Raw genomic sequence first — 24346 nt, forward strand, 5'->3', positions numbered from 1 at the left:
AATCCATTGAATGATTAGGTGGACAGGCGAGTTGTAGAAGACTGGGTTTCAGTTACTCTGCCTGATGGATGACGGATGCACTTCTTCCTTCTCTCAGAGTGCTGTAATAATCAGAATAAGAACCATTGTAAAAGAAGAAATAAGAATCTGCTCTTTCCTTCCCATTAAAGCCGTTGAACAGTGCAGAAAATAACTAAAAGTTGTGCAAGAAAGTGGTAGTAAGATACTTGGATTTAGAGGTGTTTCTGCTTGGTGTTGTTGCTCAGCCAAGGGAATGGTGTGAGACTGCCTGTGAACTTAGCTCTGCAAGAAGAGGAACATCTCTTCCTCGCCGTGACAACATGCCAGCTGTATGCTAGGACTGTGAAGACCAAGGGATTCCTATGCATGCTCAGAAGCAAAGTAGGTTCCAAGGCAACATTAATATCAGTGCCTGATGCACTTAGACTTGTCACATTATTTACAATAATAGTTTTGATTTTATGCACTTCACTTCAGCTTGAGACCTTATTTGAGAGTCTGAGTCCAAACATAAGAAACTTGACCAAAATTATATTGACAGGTTTGCCAGGGAACAGATTTAAAACTCCTAGAAGTGCTAGAAAAAAGCTGCAAGAGAAACAGCTTTGTTTATCGGGAATCAGGAATTCAAAAACTTCATTTCTGCCAAAAGCCTTCTGGCCCCTACTGAGATTTCCATAATCAACATAAAAAATGCATTCTTTTTGAAATAGTTAACTATTACTATTGTTATTTCCAATATTGTTCAAAGTTCCTTATGTCCCGAAATACAGTATGATGGTATTGGGAAGCACTAATAATTTCTGGCTTTAGTAATTTAACATTGACAATTATTATGGATTGAGAATTGTTAATCCTATCCAAGCAAAAAATTGTCAGCGAAGAGAAAGGTTTTTTTTTTTTTTTTTTCCCAGTGAAAAACTAATATTTAATGATGATTTTCAGGTGGAAAAGTTCTTCTCATATTCTTTCCTTCTTCAACCACAAAACATATTTGGCTTTAAACACTGAGATATTTTTGTGTCCACTCATAGGATTACACATTCATAGCAGTGGCAAAACAAGTCTAATTTTGAAAGAGACATTTTGAATCATTAAAATTTCACTTGAGAGATAACATTTTCAGAACAAATTGGGCAACTGACAAATGTTTGGTCTCCAGGTCTCAGAGTTAAAAACTGTGATCTCAGGATAGTAAGAAAAAAAAAATAACATTACTTGGCTTAAAGCTGAACCATTTATTATAAATTCTTGTTATGCAAATTCATGTAGAGGATTCATTTTTCATTCCCTATGTGTATTTTGCCACTTTTTCACAAAACCTTGATTTTTACCAGAATCATGTTAGTTCTTTCCCTTGAAAATCCTTTGAAATACAGACATCAGTGTTTCATCTGAATGAGTTGTTACATTTTTATTTTGTAACTTGGGGAGAAAGACAAAAGTTGTGTTTTTATAAAGCTCTATCAAAACAACTTTAAAGAGTACCCAGGAACAGAAATTTTATTACGACATTTTACAAATTTTTCCTAAATTGCAATTATGCTGTTATTGAAAAAAATAGCAAGGTGTTGATGTTGGCAAATTACAGAAAACCACTTTTCATCAGTTTCTTTTGCTATCTCTTTTCCAATGAACAATGACTATTAAAAGGCTTGCTGGTTGCTTTTTCACAACATTTGCAAAATAACTTGGGCATAGATGGTGCAAGGTATGGGAATCCATAGGTTCAAGCATCAGAAAATTTCTACAGATATTTTTATCTCACTCTATGCATTAAAATTCTGTTGAGCTCTTTTTATCTTATTCTTTGATCCTTAGTGAACTACTTCCGTACTCTGCCAACATTTGGTGTTGAAATAGATGCCTGTATATTTTATACTTGCTGTTAACTTTTGACCGACTTGGGAATGGAAGCAGATACAAATTCCATCACTGTAAACTGATTTATAATACTTTGTGTCATAAGATATCTGCAAACAAGCTGAAGCATGAGTATTTAAGACAAAATAAAGCTCAAATAATCTTGATTTTAGAGTGTTCACTGATGAAAAATCTAATACTGATTTGACAAGATGTTTCAAGGATTCATGCTTCTAAAAATGTGTCTTTATCTGAAGTGTGATTTGTTCTAATTTTAGCTTCCATTTTTCTTATATCACTCTGCCTGCTAGATTTGAGAAGCATTGTATTATAGAGATATTCAGTCCAATAAAATTTTTCTTTGATAAATTAGTAAGATTGAGGTCCCTTGGATATTGTCTAGAGAAAAGTCTAGATATTGTCTAGAGACAATATCTAGATATTGTCTAGAGACAATTTGTAGGCTTATAACAGTCACACCATTGCCAAAGATGAAGAAAGCACATAATCTCCCTGCTTTTACTTCTCTTTTCCTTTGAATTGCTGAAACATGGAAAAATTAATACCTTGGGTGAAAGAAAGTGATTCTCATGTGTGCTTTTATAGCATTTTTAATGTTCAGGTTTCCTTGCTCTTACAGAGGAGTGATCAAGCATTTCAGAGTTGGATTTTATAGAGAAAGCAACTGTCCAAAGCTGAAACTGTACATCTTGTTTTAACTATTTTTTCAAGTGTCTTCAATCTAAATCTAAAATAAAATTTTAGATCCTTTAAAGACATGTATCAGTAATTTTTTTTCACTATTAAAAAATTTAAAAATCCATACTTTATTTCCCTTTCTTCTTGTGTCAAAGCTGGACTTAAACAAAATCACTACAAAAATGCCCAGAAAATTTTAAGTTATTTTGTCACAGCATTTATATAAATATTTAGCTTCTACAATACTGAACTAATCACAAAAATCTATCTTTCCTTTTAATTCTGTGAATTGTTGTTTGGTTTTTGTTACTTTTGTTTTTTTCTTGGAGTCTCTCTCTTCCTCATGTTACTTCTTCAATTTCAAATCCTATTTATTTTTATTACCATCAAGATATTTATTTTGATTACCATCAACCATTTTTTCTCTTCTCATTTCTAGTATCTACAGAGGTGGCATAAAAAATTCACTACAAAGCATGACCACAAATCTTCCATGCTAACAGTTTTAGGTTAATGCTACAGAATAGTTCTCTATTTTTCTGTTTTCCTTCTAGGTCAGTTTGAGTATATCATCAGTGAAAAGTCCCCCAGTTCCCTTTTCCCTAATTCAAATGTATCTTCTGCAGTTAGACTGGACAAAGCAGTAAAAACTAAGCACTATTATAGTCCCTGAAAATTATGAAAACATATTCTAGTATGTGCTTTAGAGCTATGGTATGTACCGATTTAACTGATGTGAGGTGACTATATGGTACTCTAAAGGGACATCATGTCCCACATGTCTGCCAGAAGTTATTCATGGGAAGTCACCGCAGGGGTGAAAGATCCTTCTTAGGTGTGTTCCTCTGTCAGGGACAGGAGCAGTGTGTTCATGACTGCCCCCAAGCTAAGGAATATTGATTTTCCTCTCAAAATCCCAGTAACAAGTTGTGTCCCCCATGGATCCATACTGGGACCAATCCTACTTAATAACTTCATCCATAACATAGTGGAACTGGTGTCAGGACAAGGGACAATGTTTTTAAACTGGAAGAGAGTAGATTTAGATTAAGGAAGGAATAAACATTTCATGATAAGAGTGGTGAGACACAGAAATATACTGCCCAGAGCCGTTGTGGCTACCCTTTATCTGGAGGTGTCAAGTCCAGGTTGGATGGGGCTTTGAGCATCTCAGTAAGGTGGAAGGGGAGGTTGAGTAGATGATGTTTAAAACTCCCTTACAACCAAAGCCTTTCTATGATTGCATGATCCTATGAAAACTCCATGTGCATTCAGGGCCTGTACCCAGCCCAACCACAGTGACAGCAATTGAAACAACTGTTTCATATTTTTACTCCTCCAGACTTCTGTATATATTCTACAGAATAAATATATTCTATATTGTGCTAAACTCCAATGCATTTCCTTGATGTCTTTCTGACTCTTTAAATAGGCATAAAGAAGAAGGTGCCAGGAAGTTGCATTCAGTCAAGTGCTACTTTGGTACATCTTTAAAGCACATTGTCGAGAAATCTTGCCCTTATTTTCAGGCTATAGGCCATGAGATAGGTGTGACTCTCAAAGTCAAATTTGCCAGAGCAGTTTGCATTCCTTTAAGCATGATGATAATCCCTGAAATGATAAATACCCTGTACATTAAGATTACTAAAGTGCTTCTCTTATTGCATCTAAATCTGTACAGAAACAGGGAAAGGATAATAATTAAGTCTTCTGATAGAATAAGAATAACCTAATTTCATGCTGAATACCAAGATTTCTGGATAAAAAACTTCCTCTTCTTAAATATTGATGTGGTCATTCACAAGACTTAAAGTAGAGATTACTTCTAGTCTGGTTGCACTGTTAGCAGTTTAAACTTTGTGTAGTAGAAGGTTTTACTCTGGTGTACATGTCATTTGCAAACTGAACTTCCTCCCGACCCATTTTGCAATTTCAAAACAAACAGCTTGGAGTGGCAAAATATCTCTCACACAAGTCTGCAGTGATCTGGAAGCCCATTTTCAGATTGCAAATCTTAGTTATGATCTTCAGGTAAATCACAAAGACAGAATAAGCCCTTGCAATATCAGAGAGGAGATCAGACAAGATTCAGGCAATCTCTGCCATCTCATGCACAATATATTTTTGTGTAAATGCAACCATCAGAACAGATGACTTGACTGTGTCTTGACTACAAACTGTTTCTTGACTTTTGCATCAGAAAATCCATTTCTTTCCATCCATTCAAAATACAGTTCAGCTCACCATGTCAACGTCCCTTTTCATATCAGAAAAATTTAGGCTGTGATCTCAGTCCTTGACTTGGATTTGCTGAGCTGCAAAAACAGTTCAGGTATCAACATGACATAAATGAACTGTTCTGCCCCAAACAGGGCATTAAAATGCTGGATATAAATAAGGACAATTAGTTTCTTTTTCTTTGAATGTTACAGATTATTGAAAAGGCTATATATATATATATATATATATATATATACACACACCTATTAGTTAGGCGGCATCCAAACACCAAGAAAAATAAAAATTACATGACCATAATGAATTCTGAAGGGAAAAAGAGAATGACAGTTTCTTAAAAAAAAGAAAATAAAGCTTAAATAGAGCTTTTCATTCTAAAATAATCTGAAACAGAGATCACCCAGAGGCATTCCATAAATTGGCACTAGATCATGAGAAAAGCAAAGAGTTAGATCTCCCAGTACCCACTAAGGAAACGAGAGCTGCTATTAAATACCTTAAAGCTCAAAGAAGGCTCCTGGGCCTGACAGTCCTCTGCCTGCTTTGCATTTTCTATAAGGATGTGTTTTCTCTAAACTCCTTGGGTTTTTAGTATAAAACCCCACTTGGATTGTTCATTGAACTGTTAATTATTTCTGTAAGAAAAACAGTCAAAATACATTTAGCAGACTGAATAAAATGAAGAAAAAAAAACCCACTTTTTTTTCTATGGAAGATATGTGCTGTGTTTTTTTGCAGTGATGCTTGATGCTGTAATACAGAGTATTTTATATGCAGATCAATTTATTTGATGTATAATTTTATGACTCTATAACTGCATTCACAAGGGCAGCTTAAGCTGGAAAAGGTCTTCGGCTATTTTTTAAAGGCAAACTCACCATATTTTTAAATGTTTTGACTAGAAGCAAAATTTCACAGACCCCATTGTTGTATAATTGCAGTAGAACAAAAATTATTCAATCCTTATATATAAATAAATATTTGTATATAAATAACAATCCTTATCTCCATAGGATACTTATCAAATTATTCTCTTCATATTTCCTATTTACTCAGGAGTCACTGGACTTGGGAGTTAGTTACAGGATGACTGATTTACTCAGAACAGACCAGATTTCTGGTCTCTTTTCTTGTGCTGGTGATATTCAAATGACATTTTGCTTCTTTAGTGAATCAGTGTAGTAAGTGGGTAAAAATTTGAGTAACCCACCAAAAGAGAGTGAATTTTCTCACATCCTTCCAGCTATGCAGGTGATAAAAGAAGTTTCCCCAAAACTTTTTTTTAAATTCACAAAAAAAAAAAAAAAACCAAAACAGTTTCTTTATGCTTGAAAATGAAAGTCTGTCTCACTTTTTTTTTTTTTTTTTTTTTGCTGAATATGATCTGCTCATCTCCAAACAGGAGGTATGTATTATCATTTAATATTCTGAAGAATTAAGTGTTTTGCATTTATACAGCAGGTGAACTGAGATGCTTTATATCAGATGTTCTAAATTGCATTAGTAAGAATAATAATGTCTTGCAGCATTATTTGGTATAAAACTATGCCCCCTTAGGACCAAAAAAAAATATTGTTTCTAACTAGACAGCACAGAGAAGGTTGCAATAACTTTTGAGAGATTCATAAATCTACATTTGGAATCCATTAGAATGTATATATTTGGGCAAAAGGTATTGCCTTTTTTCTTTTTACAATGCAATGTACAATTATATCTAGCATAAATTTTTTTTACAATTACCTTGGCCATTAATAACTTAAAAAAAAAGAAGGTAATTTTTGGCTTTATACAAAAGTTTATCCCAGTTTTACATCTGTTCTATCTTTCTGAATTTAAATTAATGCATTTTAAACTCAAAAAACCCCCAAATTTTTGGCTCTGAAGTAGATTTTTGTGCCTAAAGCCAGTGAGACATCTTGATGCACTGTAAAACCAATCAGAAGGGAAAATAAAAAAATTGGACCAATTATATTACATAAGGTGTTTTTTCATTGTATCTACCTGCATTTTGTCAAGAACAATTTGATTATTTTTTTTAATCCCTAGCACCAAATTGTATCATTTCATCTTAATTAGCTTGTCACCACTAGGAAAATGTACAGTACTTCAAGCTAAAAACATTAGTTGATTACCTAAAGGTGCCAAAATCTACCATGTACTACATTTTTACAAATTCAAGTTACTTCCTTATTATTCTGTGACTGTGTAGTTAAATAGGTTAATAGTTTTCACCTAAGTAGCTTCAAATAGTTTGTTGTTTTGTGGGGTTTCTTTAAATAAATTAAAAAAGAAGACATGACATACAACCCTTAAACCTGTTGTACTACGACACAAAATAACTCACATTATTTACTCAAGATGCAAAAGAAGGAAGGAAGTTTTATTTCTGACTTCCCAATATATAGAATTCTAAAAGTGACAGTGGATTGGAGGATGAAATTGTCACCTCTCTAACTACACTGGTCAAACTAACAGTCTATTAATTCTCTCTTCCTACAAAGAAGAATGCAAAACAATCATTATTTATATGACAGTGAGTGAGAAACTCTAGTAGAAATGGAAAACATAAGAAAACATTAGAAAACATTAGAATAGAAAACATTAGAAAGCAGAGAAAACTTTAGAAAGCATAATAGAAACATTAGAAAACATTAGAAAGCATAGATGTCTAGAAACATAAGAGAAACATTTAAACATAGATGTTTAGAAACATTAGAAAGCATAAGGTTTTCTAATAAAAAACATTAGAAAGCATAGGAAACTTTAAAAAGAACTTTAAAACTTTCAAAAGAACCAGGCGACATCAACCAGTTTATTTTTTTTTTTTTTTCATTTGAGAGTTTCATTTATGGATGTTTGCAAACCAGAAGGACAAGCCACCTTAAAGCAAATTATCGTGTTTATGTGTGTATAAGTTTGTCTGCACACACACATGAAAGCTCAGGAATCAATAACCATGCCATCAAAAAAATTGAAAATAGAATGTTTGCTTTAGCTCTGGGTATGATATTTTACTTAAAGTTCATTTGTGGTGTGTATTGTGGGAAGAGATAGGATAAAATTGAGTTGCAGGCTGTGGGATGTGCCTGCAGAGTGCCATGGTGGCACAAAGGAGCGCATGGCAGCACAAAGGAGCACATGGTGGCACATAGGAGCACATGGCAGGGCAAAGAAGAACATGGCAGTGCAGATCAGCACATGGAGGCATAAAGGAGCACATGACGGCACAGAGATGCTGTCTCCACCCAACCTTGGCAGGAGGAGGTGCCACACGCCAGAGCCCTGCAGAGAGGAGCCTGCGAGAAGCTGACGGATGGGTGAACAGCATGTGGTCACCCCATAGAAGGACATTAAGAAATCCTGTTGCTGATGTGGCAACATGGGATAGGTCACATAGTGAGAATTACCATGTAAGGAAATACTGTGCCTTGAAAAAGTGTATAAAACCAGCTCATTTCTTTGAATAAACAAGTCAGATTCCCTGCCGGTCTAGGTCTGTGTCACGGTCACTCACAGTGTATAAAGTTTTTTGTATACAGTTTGAATGTCTTCTTTTTCTACTGTAATTTGTTATGTTTTTGCGAAAACAGATGAAATATTGACTGTCTGCTGACAGCTTATTTAAGATATTGTTTTAAAGTCTAGTTCAAAATAGATGTCAACCCACAGGATCTGTGTGACTTATATGTTCAAGAATAAAAACACTTTTTCTCTTTTGAATGCCTACATGTAATTTACTTGCTTGCATGTTCTTAATTGTAAAATCTGAATAAACTTCTGCACAGTGTAAAAGAATTAAAGTAGGCCATATGAGAAAGCTGCTGTTGCTGTGAAAAATAACCTTTCTTTAATGTTCAGAGCAGAGATACAACATGATCCAGAACTTTAAAATCTTTTTCCCTCTCCTTTCTCTTGACACCTGTTCAGGCAAATGACTGAGAAAAGGTATGAATGAAAATAATCACAACTGGAAGCATAATACACCTGAGCCCCTCTCTGACTATTAGGAGAAATTAGTCACATCATAATTACATATCTAAAGTCTTTATTTTAGATTCAAATTTTAAAAAAAATCTTTAGAGATGGACTTTGGCTACTACAATACATAAAGAATACAGATACATTTCAGCAATTGAGTGTTTTAAATAAGTCACTGTCTCGAGGTGAGCAAAAATCCATGTCATTCTTGAAGGACTGGTGAGATACATAATTTGAAAAACAATTGCAGCATTTTGTTTTCTGTAGAGGTTTGGAGCATTTAAAAATATCCAATCATCCAGGGAAGAAATTTAAAATAAAAGAAGTGCAGGAAGAAGTAAATGCCAACAAAATGGCTAAATATATGTGCAGTTGCAAAGAAACTTTAAGAAAGTGAACATTTTTCCTGGATATTAAAAAAAAAAAATCTTCATTGGTGAAAAAAGAAAAATTTTCTTATAGTCTTAGAAATGTCTTTCTAACTAACATCAAAAACTTCTTTACCTCTTCTCACATCACATTGCTTAGCTTCTGAAAAAGTAAAGGCGTTGACTTACCTGAGCCTGACAATATTGGACTGAGGAATGTGAGAACTGAGATGTTGTCATGGAAGCTGCCTCCATGGGTACTAGGAATACCAGAAGGAAAGAGCCTGCAGAGAACTTGATCACTGTCCTCTTGGAAAGGAGGATGGTGCAGGAGAGGAAGGTTAGAGACACTTAATGGGCAGTGGGAATTTCTCCCCAGGCCTCAGAGGGATCTCTATTCAGTCCCTGCTCCCGCTGTCCCCTTGGGGCTCGCAGGGCTGTTTCTCGCTCGCTTCCCCTCGCTCAGCCCTGGCTGCCGGGCAGCATTTTGCCCTCCCATGACAAGGCTTTCCCCAGGGCTCTCGCCCACCCTCCCGTGGCTGAGAATAGGAAGAAATATATAATAATAAGCAGTGGTGTGTAGATCATTACAGTATGTTAACATTTAATTTTAAGAATTATCAGAAGTACTTAATGTAGAATGACAAAGTTAGAAGGGTTAAGCAGAGAATGAAAATATTGGAACTCAGTGTTGCATTACTTTGTGAAAACATCTATGTCATCAGTTCAGAGCTTGTGTCTGTTCCACATTTCTAGGGTTTTCAAAATTCACAAATTCCAACAGTGTTCAAAGTATCAAAACACTGAGATTTATAATTTTTCCAATGGACTACTCCATAAAGACACAGTTAGCAGGAGGGAAATGACAGGTAAGTACCAACCCCCTAAAGTGAGATCTCTAATGCAATGTAGAAATCTCATTTGGAGTTCATCCAAGGTGCCAGGGAGTAGTCTTTGAAGCAATATTCAGCAGACTGGGAGATTTAAGTAGTTACTGTCCTTGTATCAGTTTTGTGAAAACAAAGTTTTGTGTCTAAAGTCCTTTGACTAAAGAGTTGTTGAATTAGGACCTTCTGACACCACATGGTAGTTTGCACATAATTTTAAAACATTTTCCTTTTTTAATGAACAAAATCTTCATATACTGTTCTTACTGTAGGTGTAAATGTATTTAAGAAATCTCTTACAGGGATGAAAAAGTTTAACTTAGAAAATTGGATTTGAAAATATGTGATACAATTTAGAGATGGATTTATGGTGAGACGACAGTAAGTATAAAAAATGTAGGAAAAACTATCAACAGAACTTATAATACAATATCTGTATTTAAAAGCAAAAAGATTGTCCAAATCTTTATTCTACTAAAAAAAATTTAATTTGCCTTCTGAATATCTATTACAGTGTGGTTGTTTGGAAAATGGAAATAATATAAAATCCAGCATTTTAATCATTCCCTAAAATAAGCACACATGTAATTAATCTGTTTTGGGATTTCTTTAAGTAGTGCTACAAAAGTAATCTTGTCTGAATGATAATCATAATATTACATTCTGGCTGTACATGGCCCAGTGAGGTAAACTGAAGACATTAAATTCGAAAATTTAGTCTTATTCAATAGGACATTTTGTGCTTTCACATTTATGTACTCAGAAAAGACTTAGACTTCATCATTCTCTGTTTCACTGCTGGAATTTATTTTGCCATTTTTCTTAAACAGTAGCTTATTTTCAAAGGTGTTAAAGAAAGATAAATACTCATTGAAGTTTGGCGTTCACACCTGACTTGTATGGGGTCTTTCAAAATTCCTGTCTTTAGATACTACAGATTTTGTCTGCAGGTATCATAGAAGTCCTGGTGAGATCTTGAAAACCAAAATCCTGACACCCATCATAAAGCTACATATTTTAAAAAGGGAAATTATGTGGTGTTATTTGTTTTGGTTTTTTTTTTGTGGTTTTTTTTTTATTTATTTATTTTTTTGTGTTGTTTTTTTTGTGGTTTTTTTTTTTTTTTTTGTGTGTGTTTTTTTCCTGGGATCAGAAGGCATTAACTGATTGAACTAAGTTTTAACAAAGAACAGTGAAAATGGCATTTATGTGAGTGCTACATGAAGAAGCCCATGCATATGACCATTTCAAGTCAGCAATCATGGTAAATCAATACACAGTTTGAAAGAGATGGGAGAAGGAGGGGGAGTAGTCAAATGACATCTACAGAGATGGGAATATTAAGTTTAATCTGTAGCTGTAACTCTTGAGGGAATTTATGATGAGAAACAGCAGTAATTATTAAAAAGGCTTTGTAGAGTGTGGGATTAATTTGAATGAAAAAGTGGTTATGTTAGTAGAAAAAATGTGCTGAATTTCACAGCATAATGTAAGCTGTCAGCCTTCTGTTATTTATTTGTTTTGTTGTTTAAAATAATGCATTTTGCACTTATTTCTAGGAATAATTCAGTATATTTTATTGCATCTAGCTTTTGCTGTTTTTTGCTGGTTTTGTAATGCAAATACTAGAAATGCAGATTTGCCCTCCTTTCCTTTATAGATTTCTGTTTTCAGTTGCTTATGACTCAAGTGAATGGAAAAGGAAAAATTATTCACTCAGACTTCACGTGCAAAGAGGCTTTTGACTAGTCACGGGCTTCATCCTGTGGTCTCTGCTATTGTGCTTTCTCAGAGGCTTGAGCATTTGCTTTTGAACAACAGTGTTTTAATGGTAGGCATACACACATAACATTCCTAGAATTCCCCATGTACGTGTAAAAACATACAGACACAAAACAAGCAGTGTCAAAATGGAGTCTATGGATGTACACACACTTGAATGAAAGTCTTACTTTAAAAATCTTGTGAAGGATAAGTGAAGTTTCCAGAAGAAAGTTATAAGTTCATATTTCTTCCTACCAGTTTTAAGGTAGCTGTATCACCTCTGTTTTATTTTCTAGATGTGCTGAAGATTAGGTATCTGAAAATCAACTATTGAAAATTAAGAATATAATTACTTTTCCTGTCTTGAAACAATCCTAGCTACAAATAGAAATAGGCAGATTATTTTGTTGTTTTGGTATTAGAAATGGTAGACTTGGGTAAAGGCAGGCATAAATCAGCATTCATATCATTGCATCTTCATAAACAGAATGATTTACTAAAATTAAGAGTGAGAATGAATATAGTTCACAAACTTATTAGTTTAATAAAGTGACAAATGGGTCACCATTGCATTAGGATTCTTTTTCATAGAGCTAAAAGAGCTGAATAGGCAAGAAGTGAGAAAAGTTAGGATTTGTTCCCATTTAACAGGTCCTTAGGAACACTCATTACCTTACCCTGATCTGATTGCTATAAATTCAATTAATTTTGCCAAGCTGAGTCTGTGACTCTTCTTTTCTGTGACAGCAATCAGTGAGTCTTCTCTCCCTCCTCTCCCTCTCTCTCAACTCATGAACCTTTCACTCCATTTTTTCCCCCATATTCCTTTGAGAAGGGGAGTGACAGAACACCTCCAGCCAAGGGCAAACCACCCTCAGAGAATTGGGACCATGAGGTATTTTCTTCTCAATGATTATTACCCCAGAATGGCTGTGAGGATTAAAAAAAAAAAAAAAAAAAAGCCAGCTAATGAGCCACTTTAATACTGTGGAAAAATTGGAAAAAGAAAGGATTAGGAAAAAATAAAACCGCTTTTGGCACACAAAATGTGATTACAGTTGAACAGGAGGAAGAAAAATAATCTAACGTATGGATACCTTCTACTTTCAAAATAATCATGTCCAGTAGATGAGAAAGCAAAGAAAGGTGAGCAAAATGTGCTATGCAAGCCCTTTTTTGTATATCCACTCTTTGTATATCCCTTTATTCCATCAACACCTTTTGCAGCCTATAGCAGGAAACATAAAAAAAAAAAAGAAAAAAAAAAAGGTGAAATGAGCATAGGTCAGAATTTTTATTTACTTGAGGTGACATATATGGAGTCTTCCATACAAATTCCTGTTAAAAATAAACCCAGGTATCTTAGTCTTATTCATGGAGCTAAAAGTTGTGTGATAAAGGTAAGTTTAGGCAGAAGAATGCGTAAAGAAAAGAAACATCCTAGAAGAATGCATATGCAAGTATTCCAGCCATGATGAAATACCTGAAAATGTAAAGGCTGTGCTTTCACATTGCCTTGAATCCTGAGTTTGGACTGAGTCCCCCATATCTACTTCTATGCATCTGTGGCTTGCACTTCTATTTGAATTTCTCCAAACAGGGAGATGTGAGCACACAGAAAACTTACATTCGTTTTATAAAAGTGTGAATTAAATCAACTTGACTAATTTTATTCTGTGATGTTTAAACTAAATTAAACACAGGTACTGAAGCAGTATACATGCAATCTGTGATGATTTTACCTTCCTGAGACAGAATGGTTCCTCCTTAGACATTTGCAAGCTGTGAAGTGTTCCTATAGGTCTAGAGTGCTCTTTTTGAAAATTGCCCCAAAGATATGGCACATATGGGGATATAACTCTCAAAATTCAGTATTTGCAGTAAACAACAGTATTTTCCACTTGAGCTATCTGAGCTATCAGATAGCGCCATCATTTGGAATTCTTTTCAAAGAAGTATTCTGAAGACTTTTTTCAGTTTTCTGATTTAAATAATAATTAAAAAAAATAGAAGACAGCATTCAAAAAGGAAGAACTCAAATACTGAATTTGTAAGGAGGCTTAAATATTAGGTAGGGGAGGGTAATTGAATACACAGCTTGAGGGATTTTTATACTTTCAGACTTTTCTTAGACATCAATCAGAATTTTAGCAAGTCTCGAACAGTTCCATCCTCATCTTGCTATCAGATCTACTTCCTCTTCTTCAGCTACAGTTTCTTTCCCTTGAGCTGAATTTTTCACTTTCATTTTGAAGCTTAAAAATTCAATGCCTTACTTTCATTTTTCTTCTGTCCCACCAGAAGTATTTCCTCTTATTTATTTATTTAGTCAGTAAGTTAGTTTGTTATTTTCAATATATGTCACTGCCTTTTTCCATATTTATGAATTGCCATCTGCCTGAGTTATAATTTTCTTTTATTTTCTAACATCCATCTTTCACTGAGGTGTATCTGTTATGTCCAGATAGTACACCAGATCAAGAAACACTTGGAAAGTGTTCAGTGCAGGAGCAGCTTTTAGTGTACCTGGGTGTTGTGGCATAGCCCTCGTAGGCAAGTGAGCCCCACACAGCCTCTCACTCACTCCTCTTGGTGGGACAGGGGAGAAAACCAGAAAGTTAAAAGAGAGAAAGCTTATGGGTTGAGATAAAAACAGTTTAATAGGGCAAGCTGTATTGGTTTTGCATGGCCTGGTTTGTGGTTGTGGGGGAGCCACAGAGGCGGCTTCTGTGAGAAGCAGCTGGGAGCTTCCACCATTGTTATGATCTGGTTTAATCACAGATGAGTAAAGAGAACTAGCTCTCTGTGAATAAAACAGAAAGAACTTTGAAGGTGTGAAATATTCCCTCCCAAAAAATGAGAAAAAAACCCAATGAAGTTAAATGTTGATCCTGAGAGGAAAGCAAATGTCTTTACAAACAATTCTTTGGGTGAAGGTATGGATGTTAATGTCTTCAAAATGGGTCTTAATGTCACTACTGAATTTGGGCAGCAGGTTTGTTGCAGAACCCAGACAGCTTGTCTCCTGAAGCAGATAAGTGTCTATACAAGCCTGAACATCTGAGCTTTTGGGTAAAATAGTAGGTTCAAGGAGGGAATATGTGGTATGGTAGGTGATTCGGGAAGGCTGTACCTCAGCCAATTGGGAAAGGTAGAGGCCGTTAGGATAAAAGAAGGCTTGAGAGAGAAAACCCCATGGGTGCGTGCCCCAATAGACTCTCTCCCTTTATTCAAACAAAGTTGCAGGACTCCTCTGTCTCCTTTTTGGTCAGAAACATATGGCATTTGTGGATTTTCCTGACAATGCCAAAAAACTTATATATTTTTACTCAATAGTAAAAGAGGCAAAGACAGAGAGAAGTAGAGAAAAGTTAGAAAAAGCTAAGGATACTTTAAAAAGCACAGGATAGGTCACCACTACTCTACTACTTTTTTTTCTGCTGAGACAAGGGAGTGGGGAGAAAAGAAGATTTTGCCTTTTTTTTTTTTTTTTTTTTTTTTTTTTTTTCAGTTTGAAGTGTCTCACCTTCCTCCTCTGATCTTGGCAGAAGTTTGGCTGGGATGCAGCAGTCCATCCCCTGGGGTGTAGGTGTGGTGCCTGATGGCTGTGGCTGAACTTCAGTTTACTCCTGGTGCTCTCACTGCAGGATGCAGAAGCAGGGTGGGGGTTCCACAGCTCTCTGTGACTCCAGTCCAGGGCTGCAGGATCAAAGGGCTCTCTCCAGGCAGGCAACGTTGGCTCCCAGGGGCCTCAGGGTGTCTCAAAGCAGGCAGTGGTGAGGGGGGAAAAGGCAAAGGTCACGGATTCTGCCCCTTGCTTTCCTCTCCATGTTTTGCACCAGTTTCACCTTCCTTTTTATGGGCCTCAAGGCAGGCTACTCACAGTCCATCCTGCATGTAGTTTTCAGGAGTTCAAGAATGATTATGACAAGCAGACATAATGATGAAACACTTTTTGAAGCCTTTCTCTCATTATCAGGCTCTTACAACCATGTCCTGCAGAGCCAATCCCTGATGACTCTGAAGATGGACAAAGCTGGGCCCATTAGAGATGGTGGCAACCCCTCTGTGATAACAGATTGAAGAAGAAATCAAAACAAAGTTTGTGGCGCAGCTGTAGTTTTCTAGTCAGAGAAGAGCAGAGTGAGAATATGTGAGAGTAGAACAACATGCAGGCACCAAGGTCATTGAAGAAGGGGAGGAGGAGATGCAGCTGATGGAGGTCCATGCGGGATGCAATATTCACCTGCAGCCTAAGGAGGAGCCCATGCTGGAGCAGCTGTATGTCTAGAGGAGGCTGTGATCCTGTGGGAGACCCGTGGAAAGAGGGGCTCTGTTCCCAGGCTGGAGCAGCCTGTACTTGAGGGACTGCACCCCATGGAAGAGTGACTCACGCCACAGCAGTTTTGGGAGGACTGTTGCCCATGGGATGGATTCAGATTGCAACAGGGAGCAGCAGTTCACAGGGAGCTTCTTCTCATGAAATAAAGTCACCTTGGAAAAGTTCAAAGAGAACTGTCTCTTGTGGGAGGGACCCCATGGTGCAGCAGGGGAAGGACTCCTCTCCCTGAGCAACAGGAGAAGCTACAGGTGATGAACTGACCATAACCCCCATTCCCTCTCTCCTTGCACCACTGAGATAGGTGATAGAGCTTGGAAGGAAAGAGGGGTGGGGGGAAGATGTTTTAAGGTCTTATTTTACTTCTCATTATCCTGCTCTGATTTTGTTAGCAAAAAATTTACTTTATATCTCTAAGGCAAGCCTGGTTTGCCCTTGATGGTATTTAGTGAGTGATCTTACAGTCCTTATCTCAACTCATGAACCCTTCATTATATTTTCTTCCCTCTGTCCAGCTGCAGAGGGAGGGGAGCAAATGTCTTTCATGGGTGCCTAGCATACAACCAGCCTCTAACCATGACACAAGCAAAATCTGCACACACAAGCAAAACAAAACAAACAATCAATTCACTATTTCCTATCAGCAGACAGGTGTTCAGCCATCCCTAGCAAAGCAGGAATCCATCATGACTAATGGTGACATGGGAAGAGAAACACCAAAACTCTGAATGCTACTTCTTCATTCCCCTTGCTTGCTCCTTCTTTTCCCAGCTTTTATTGCTGTGAGAGCATCATATGATGTGAGATATGCATTTGTCCCTTTGGAATCAGCAGTCCCGGGTGTGTTCTCACCCAACTCATTGTGCACCCCAGCCTCCTTTCTTGTGGGGTAGTGTGAGGAGCAGAAAAGTCTTTTACTCTGTGCAAACATTGCTCAGCAATGATTAAAACAACCCATTCTTAACAACACTCTTTTGGTCACAAAAGAGTCAAAAACATAGCATTATATCAGCTTCTCTAAAGAAAATTAACTCTATACCAGACAAAATGTGTATATTGGCAATATGGACTATTCCTATATTTACCTGCTTTACACCCCACTGACTCAACTGAGACAGTTTCTACAAACACACCAGAGAATAATCTCTGTGGAGTATCACTGGAAACATTGGGAGACACTCAGCACATTATTTAGGATATCCTGAACTGTTAAATGTGGCATGAGGAAGCTGCCACATGTGCCTATGTTTCTAGGTTTGATGTCAGAATGATAACAAATATAACCTCGAGATCATTCGCAAGGTGAAAGTACAGACATTCTCAATGATGACATGTTTTCATTAGCTGTGGTCAATAAATATTGAAGACACATGATTTCAAGATATGTGGCCAATTAATTGAACAATCTGTTTGCAACTCTTTTTATGGAAACAAAGCACTCCTACTCACTTATTCTATTTCCATCTCAAAGCACCTTTGGGCTGTAAAAACTGTCATGAGTGGCTTTTTCTTCCTTTCACAAAATTAAATCTTTAGTTAGCAGAATAAGTGAACCATATACTGTGGTTTGCATTAGACTTCAATATTAATAAGTCATTTAACAGTCATAAACAAAAGATTCAAATAAAAGCTTTTAGATGAAATAAACTATTGAAACTATCGTACTTTAAGAACATGACATTTCCCTAACTTTTAGCCTTGACAGGCTTTTGTAGTACTTTCCCTTTTTTTTACCAACATAAAACAGTATTCTCAGGACCACTCAGGTTTATTTAAATTTCAGTGACCAAAATTTGATTGTCAGGGCCTCAGCTGCTTTTAAAATACTCAGTTGCACTAAAGCTGATATTTCACTCTATTCATATTTCACTCCATTCACTGATCCTGGAGAAAGAAAGATCCTTTTCAAATACTTTATTCTTTAGATTTATGGACTCATATAAAGAAAATAAATTTAAACTGAAGTTAAACAGAGTGCTATATATCTTCAAGAGAAGAAGATAAATTGTTTACCACATAGTAGACTATAGATTGCATTGTCCTTAATTTGGGACAAAAGCATTCAGCAGATTGTATAAACTACCTTATCCTTAAATGGAAAGTTGCTGTATCCCGACTGTCAGTCTGGAAGCTGAGCTGTAACAGTCAGGAGGAATATTGAGAAGAGAGCCTCTTGGACTTGTTTTTTTGCTCCCAGGAAAGTACATATCTAAGGACACCTCTCAGAGATGGTATGGTTTGTTATGCTACATTATGTAATAACTTTTAGCATGTGTTAAGAACAGAGATAACTTCAGTTATTCTCTAATCTGTCTCTGTCTAACCAGGTACAAAAAAATTAGAAAGTAACGATAGATTATTGCAATATTACTCAACTCTGTGCCTAATAAAAAGTTTAAATAGATGGCAAATGTTTTGATATTTGACCACATATGGAGAAAGATGTGAAATACAATCTGTTTGCCTTTCTGTCTTCTTTCACTGTCATCACTGTGGCATGAATGTCAAATGTTATGTCAATGTTCTTCACTTCGGTAAACACAGTCTCCAGTGGATAAAATTTTAATACTATGTGCAGGTGCCAGTATTTTACAGGTGACTGCTACTGTATCATCATCACTGAAGTCAATCAGGATTGTTTTCCCACTGCAGTAATTCAGTTCTTAATGAGTTCATGGCCAGCAAAAACAAATGTTTGAGATGGAGCATGAGATAAAAAATGACACTTATGACTGTTGAACATTCCTGTTACAACATCTCATGTCTGAGACTTTAAATTAGTAAAATTAATACTGAGTGCAGATTGAACAAAAGTAGAGCAGTTCATTATGATACTCACTATGGAATGAATTTTGAAAGCATGCCAAATGTATTCCAGCTTCAGCAAGCAGTGAGCAAAATGATACATCATTTATACTGCCCACAAAATCCCAGGAAAATAGCCGTTTTCAATTGCAGTCAGATGATTTGCATCAAGCCCAGAGTGCACCAAATATAGATAGAGTTGTATTTTTCTTATACTAGAGCTGAAAGACTTGCATAACTTATTATGTGAATTAAAACCAAATAATAATAATAAATTTAATTGTCTGAGCAAATTTTTAATTATGCAGAAAACTATAGAAATTATTGCACCATTTACTACTATTTGTGTATATGTATGTCCTAATAAAAAGTTGCAGGGCTTTTTCTTATTTGCCCATATGGTACTACAATTGTGGAATTAACAGGTATAGTATAGAACAGAAAAAAAAACCAAAAACTCTATGCTTTTGGTGTTTGAGCTCTTGAAATAGAGTTGTGAAAGCTATTCAGTAGTGCTTTTTGTGGTAAGATGATTGTCTAAATATCTGTTTTAAGGAAAAAGAAAAGGAAAAGAAAGAAAATACTTCTCATTTGTAGACACTGAAACTGGAAAGTACCAGCTGTATCAGCTGAAAGTTCACAAATCCATGGGACCTGATGGGATTCATCACAGAGTTCTGAAGGAGCTAGCAAATGTCCTGGTAGGAAACAGATAACCTCCCAAAGGTCTTGGGTCTTTGAAACTGTCCCTCACAGCATCCTGCTGAGAGTTCATGATACTCTGGATGAAGAACTCTCTGAAGAGCAGAGCTCAAGGGGCTGTGGTGATTGAAGCTACATCTGACCAGTCACCAGTGATGTTTCTCAGGGTGCAGTTCCAGGGCCAGTGCTGTTCAATCTGCTTATCAGTGATCTGAATGAAGGAGTTGAATGTACCACTAGTTTCCTTATGATCCCAAACTGGGAGGTGCTGTTGATTGTCTTGAGGGACAGAATGACAGAATCAATTAGGTTAGAAAAGACCTTTGACATTTTCAAGTCCAACCCATGATTTGATGTCATCTTATCAGCTAGACCATGGCACTAAGTGCCACATCCAGTCTTTTCTTAAACACCTCCGGGGATGGTGATTCCACCACCTCCCTGGCAGACCATTCCAATGGCCAATCACCCCTTCTGTGAAGAGTTTGATCCTAATGCCCAACCTAAACCTGCCATGGCACAGCATAAGACTGTGTCCTCTTGTGTCCTCACTGGCTACCTGGGAGAAGAGACTGACCCCCACCTGGCTACAGCCTTCTTTCAAGCAGCTGTAGAGAGTGATGAGGTCTCTCCTGAGCCTCTTCTTCTCCAGGCTAAACATCCCCAGCTCCCTCAACAGTTTCTCTCAGGACTTGTGCTTCAAACCCTTCACCAGCCTTGGTGCCCTTCTCTGGACACATTCCACCATCTCAATGTCCTTCTGTCAGAGACTAATGTTCGTGTCTTAAACATTCTTATGAAGGACTTCCAGCCATTATGGCAAAACTGTATAAAGAGGCTACAGCCCTCCCCTCCCTGAAGATGCCTCCTAAGGAGAACTTAGGACTGTGAGTTAAGCTACCTAAGGGAATACAAGATAAGACACTATTGCTCAATTATCTCAGGTCCAGGAAAAAACAAACCAGGCTGAGGAAGAAGAATGCCAAACAAGAAAGCAAAACCCAGCAGCTGTACTGAGAATCATCTTTGAGTGGGTTTGGGGTGGGGGAGGCCACAGCCCACAGACCCATTTGCTGAGGTCTGTTTACACAGACTCGCCCAAATGGAGTGAGGAGGAGGAGGTTTCAGATGTGTGGCATAATCTCTGGTCAGAGGCAGTGAACACCTATATTCCATTACACAAACTGGCTCAGCTGTAAATGCTCCCACCCCAGGAAGGCCACATCCATGGGACATTCACATGAGAGGCAGCTGGGGGTGCCATAGTCCATCAAAGACCCCCAAAAGTGCTACCCAGACTAATTCCTGAGGCTTGAACCACAGGACTTGCACATGATGCAAAGTGATGCAACTAATCCAGCCTCTCTTGTGAGAGACAGTGTCAAACATCCTCCCTTCTGAAGGAAGATACATGAGCATTCCCACCTGGCCTGAGCGTATATTAATCCATTGGATTTTATGTTTTTTGTGAAAGAAGAACCCTCACCATCAAGAGGACAACCTGGAGAGATTAACACAATGCCATCGGGATCCACAGAGTGGTGACACTTTCTTTAACCTGTCTACCTTTCTGTCCCCCCACGTCTTTTCTGTTTCTTTCTCTTCCTTTCTCTCTCTCTCTCTCACATTTACCATCAAATATAATCCATACTGGTGACTTTGGCATATAGTTTCATTTGCAACTTAATTCAGTCAGAGGCATTTATAATAACTTAAAAAAAGAAAAAAAAGACCAAAAACAACAGACTCTAACACCTCCCTAAATTTTGGGGCCCAGAACTGGACACAGTACTCAAGGTGAGGCCTCACCTGTGCTGAGGGGAGGATTCACTTCCCTAGTCCTGTTGGCCACGCTATTCCCAATGCAGGCCAAGCTGCCATTGGCCTTTTTGGCCACATGGGCACACTGTTGGCTCATGGTCAGCCTGCTGTAAATCAGCACCCTCAGGTCCCTTTCACCTGGCCACTTTCCAGCCACTCTGTCCTCAGCCTCTAGTGCTGCATGAGATTCTTGTAGCCAAAGTGTAGGACCCAGTTCCTGGTCTTGTTAAACCTTGTATTGTTGGCCTTGCCCCTTCTATCCAGCCTGTCTAGGTCCCTCTGCAGAGCCTTCCTCCCCTCCTGTAGATTAACCCTCACAGCCAACTTGGTGTCATCTGCAAATGTGCTAATGGAAGGCAGGAGGCCTTGCAGAGGGATCTTGACAGATTGGAGCATTGAGCTGTGATGAATGAGATTAAATATAACAAGTCCAAATTCTGAAGTAAGGCTGGTGATAAGTAAAAATGAGGAGAACAGTGGCTGGAGAGGGACCTGGGGGTGCTGGCTGACAGAAGCTCAGTGTGAGTCAGCAATTTGTGCCCTGGTGTTTGTCCAGAGGGCAAACACTGTGTGCCCTGTCAGTCCTGGACTGTCAGTCCATCAAACATGGCACCACCAGCCAGGCAAAAGAAGTAATTATCTCACTGTATTCAGATTTGGTGTGGCCTCACCTTGAGTACTGTGTGCTATTCTGGGCCCCCCAGTTTAAAAAGGGGGTGTAGATCCTTGAATACCTCCAGAGGAGGGTAAAAAAAATGGTGAAAGGCCTGGAAGGAATGCCTTATGAGGGAGCTGCTGAGGGAGATGCTGATCTCCTCTCCCTGGTATGCAGTGACTGGACATATGGAATGGTTACTCAAAGATGTCCCAGGAGAGGTTTAGATTGAACATCAAGAAGCACTTTTTTTTTTTTTTACAATGAGGGTGGTTGAACACTGGAACAAGCTTCCTAGAGAGATGACCAATATCCTTAACAACATCTAAATTTTGGTCAGTCCTGAAGTGGTCAGGCAGTTGGCCTAGTTGACCATAGAAGATCCCTTCCAGCCAAAATGTTATATTCTATTCTATTCTATTCTATTCTATTCTATTCTATTCTATTCTATTCCACCAGGACAGCTCTGTGTTTATTACCTGGCACAGTAGGATCTTCATTCATGGCTGGAAACCCTAGGCATCAATACAAATAAATAAATCATGGTTCTATGCTTTCATGCCTACATGAAGACAAAGGAAATTCAAGTCTAATCTCTCTCTGTTTCAATGTAGCATTTCATAACCTTCAAAAATTCCTTTCAGGTCTTTGCATTTTTTATAAATTAATATACATAATGAGTCATTCCAATTGCTGCCTTACAGTGGTGTTATAAAAGTTCATTCATTAAAGCTTTAAAATACCACATCCATTCTATATACACACACACATGTAATATCTATAATTTATACAGAAGAATATGAGCGACACAGGGTCATAATATACCTTGATGAAAACTATGGCAAAATTGAAAGTTAAATCCTATATTCCTATTCTAAGAAACAATTTTATGGCCATTAAAAACATTTTAACTTTAATGAGACAGTGAATAAGTTTTAATACTTTGAAAGTACTTTAATGTAGTTCTGAGATCTAAAAAAATTATAAGTGAATCCGAGCCAAAACTTAAAAAGTAATCTTGACTGAACTATTAGGCTTAAAAATATTTAAAAAAAAATACTCTGCCTAAAAATTACAAAATATGCAGTTGTGTGTTTTATTTCTGTGGATAATGGCCTTAAAATACAGTGCACTTTATTTTATTTATGATATACTGGGCTAATTAATTAAGTGGGACATATTTGAAAAAGATCCATAGTAAGTGAATAATATATGTTCAGGATAGATGGATGCAGAGGTCATAGTAGAATATAAAATTTTCATTAAGATTAATTTTGAGAAAATTATATTCCATGTAAATTGAAAAGTCACAACTGACTTCTATCTTTTTCAGAGTGTGTGAACTAAACACTCTACCACATAAAAATTCTATGTATTCTCTTAGCATTTTTTTGTCATATGTTTCTGGAATGGAATTATTTTAAAACTGTTTAAAACATTTTTATTTAGACTTTTATACACATTTTATACACTTTTATACACTTTGATAGCTTTACTATTATGAATCTAAGCTGACAGGTCTTGGAGACAGAGTAAATAATTAAATATCAAAACCTCAGAAAGAACCAAAAAAAACCTCTGGTGACAGTAAAATATGCATACTAGAATGTTTTGTCCCTTTCTCCCACTTTCCATTTACTTGTATCAGTTTTGAGACACCAGACCACATGTAAAATGCTCTTTTTGGAGCTCCAGTATTCAACACTGACCATGCTGCACTGAAGAGATTGTGTCTAAAAAAAGAAAGACAGAAAAATTTGTTGTGGCTGCTGTCTGTAAAAAATACAGAATATTAGTGAAATTTGCACACTGGAAATTGTGTTTGAGTAGCTTAAGACACCTTTTAGTTAGTGGAATGCAAAACAGGTGCTCAAGCAGGACACAAGTTTACATCATTGCACGATCCCATTAAGAAGATAAATGAGGAACACTCTAAGTCGCTTTAAACACTATGAAGTCTGTTAATCTGTTCTTTTTCCTTCTGCTTTTCAAAGAATTTCCAATATGATATTAAATGCTCGGACTCTTCCAGAGAAACAATATTATGGAATACATGAATTTAATTTTTCCAGCTGTTTTTGAGTTATATAAGCAGAAAAGGTTTGAAAAAACACTTTCTAGTATGCTTTAAACACAGATGCTGTATATAGGAATAAATAGGATATGCTTTTAGATTTTAAATCCCTGATCCTTTTCAGACATCAAG

Source organism: Vidua chalybeata, chromosome 1 (genome assembly GCF_026979565.1).
Source record: "Vidua chalybeata isolate OUT-0048 chromosome 1, bVidCha1 merged haplotype, whole genome shotgun sequence".
NCBI classification, from domain to species: Eukaryota; Metazoa; Chordata; class Aves; order Passeriformes; family Viduidae; genus Vidua; species Vidua chalybeata.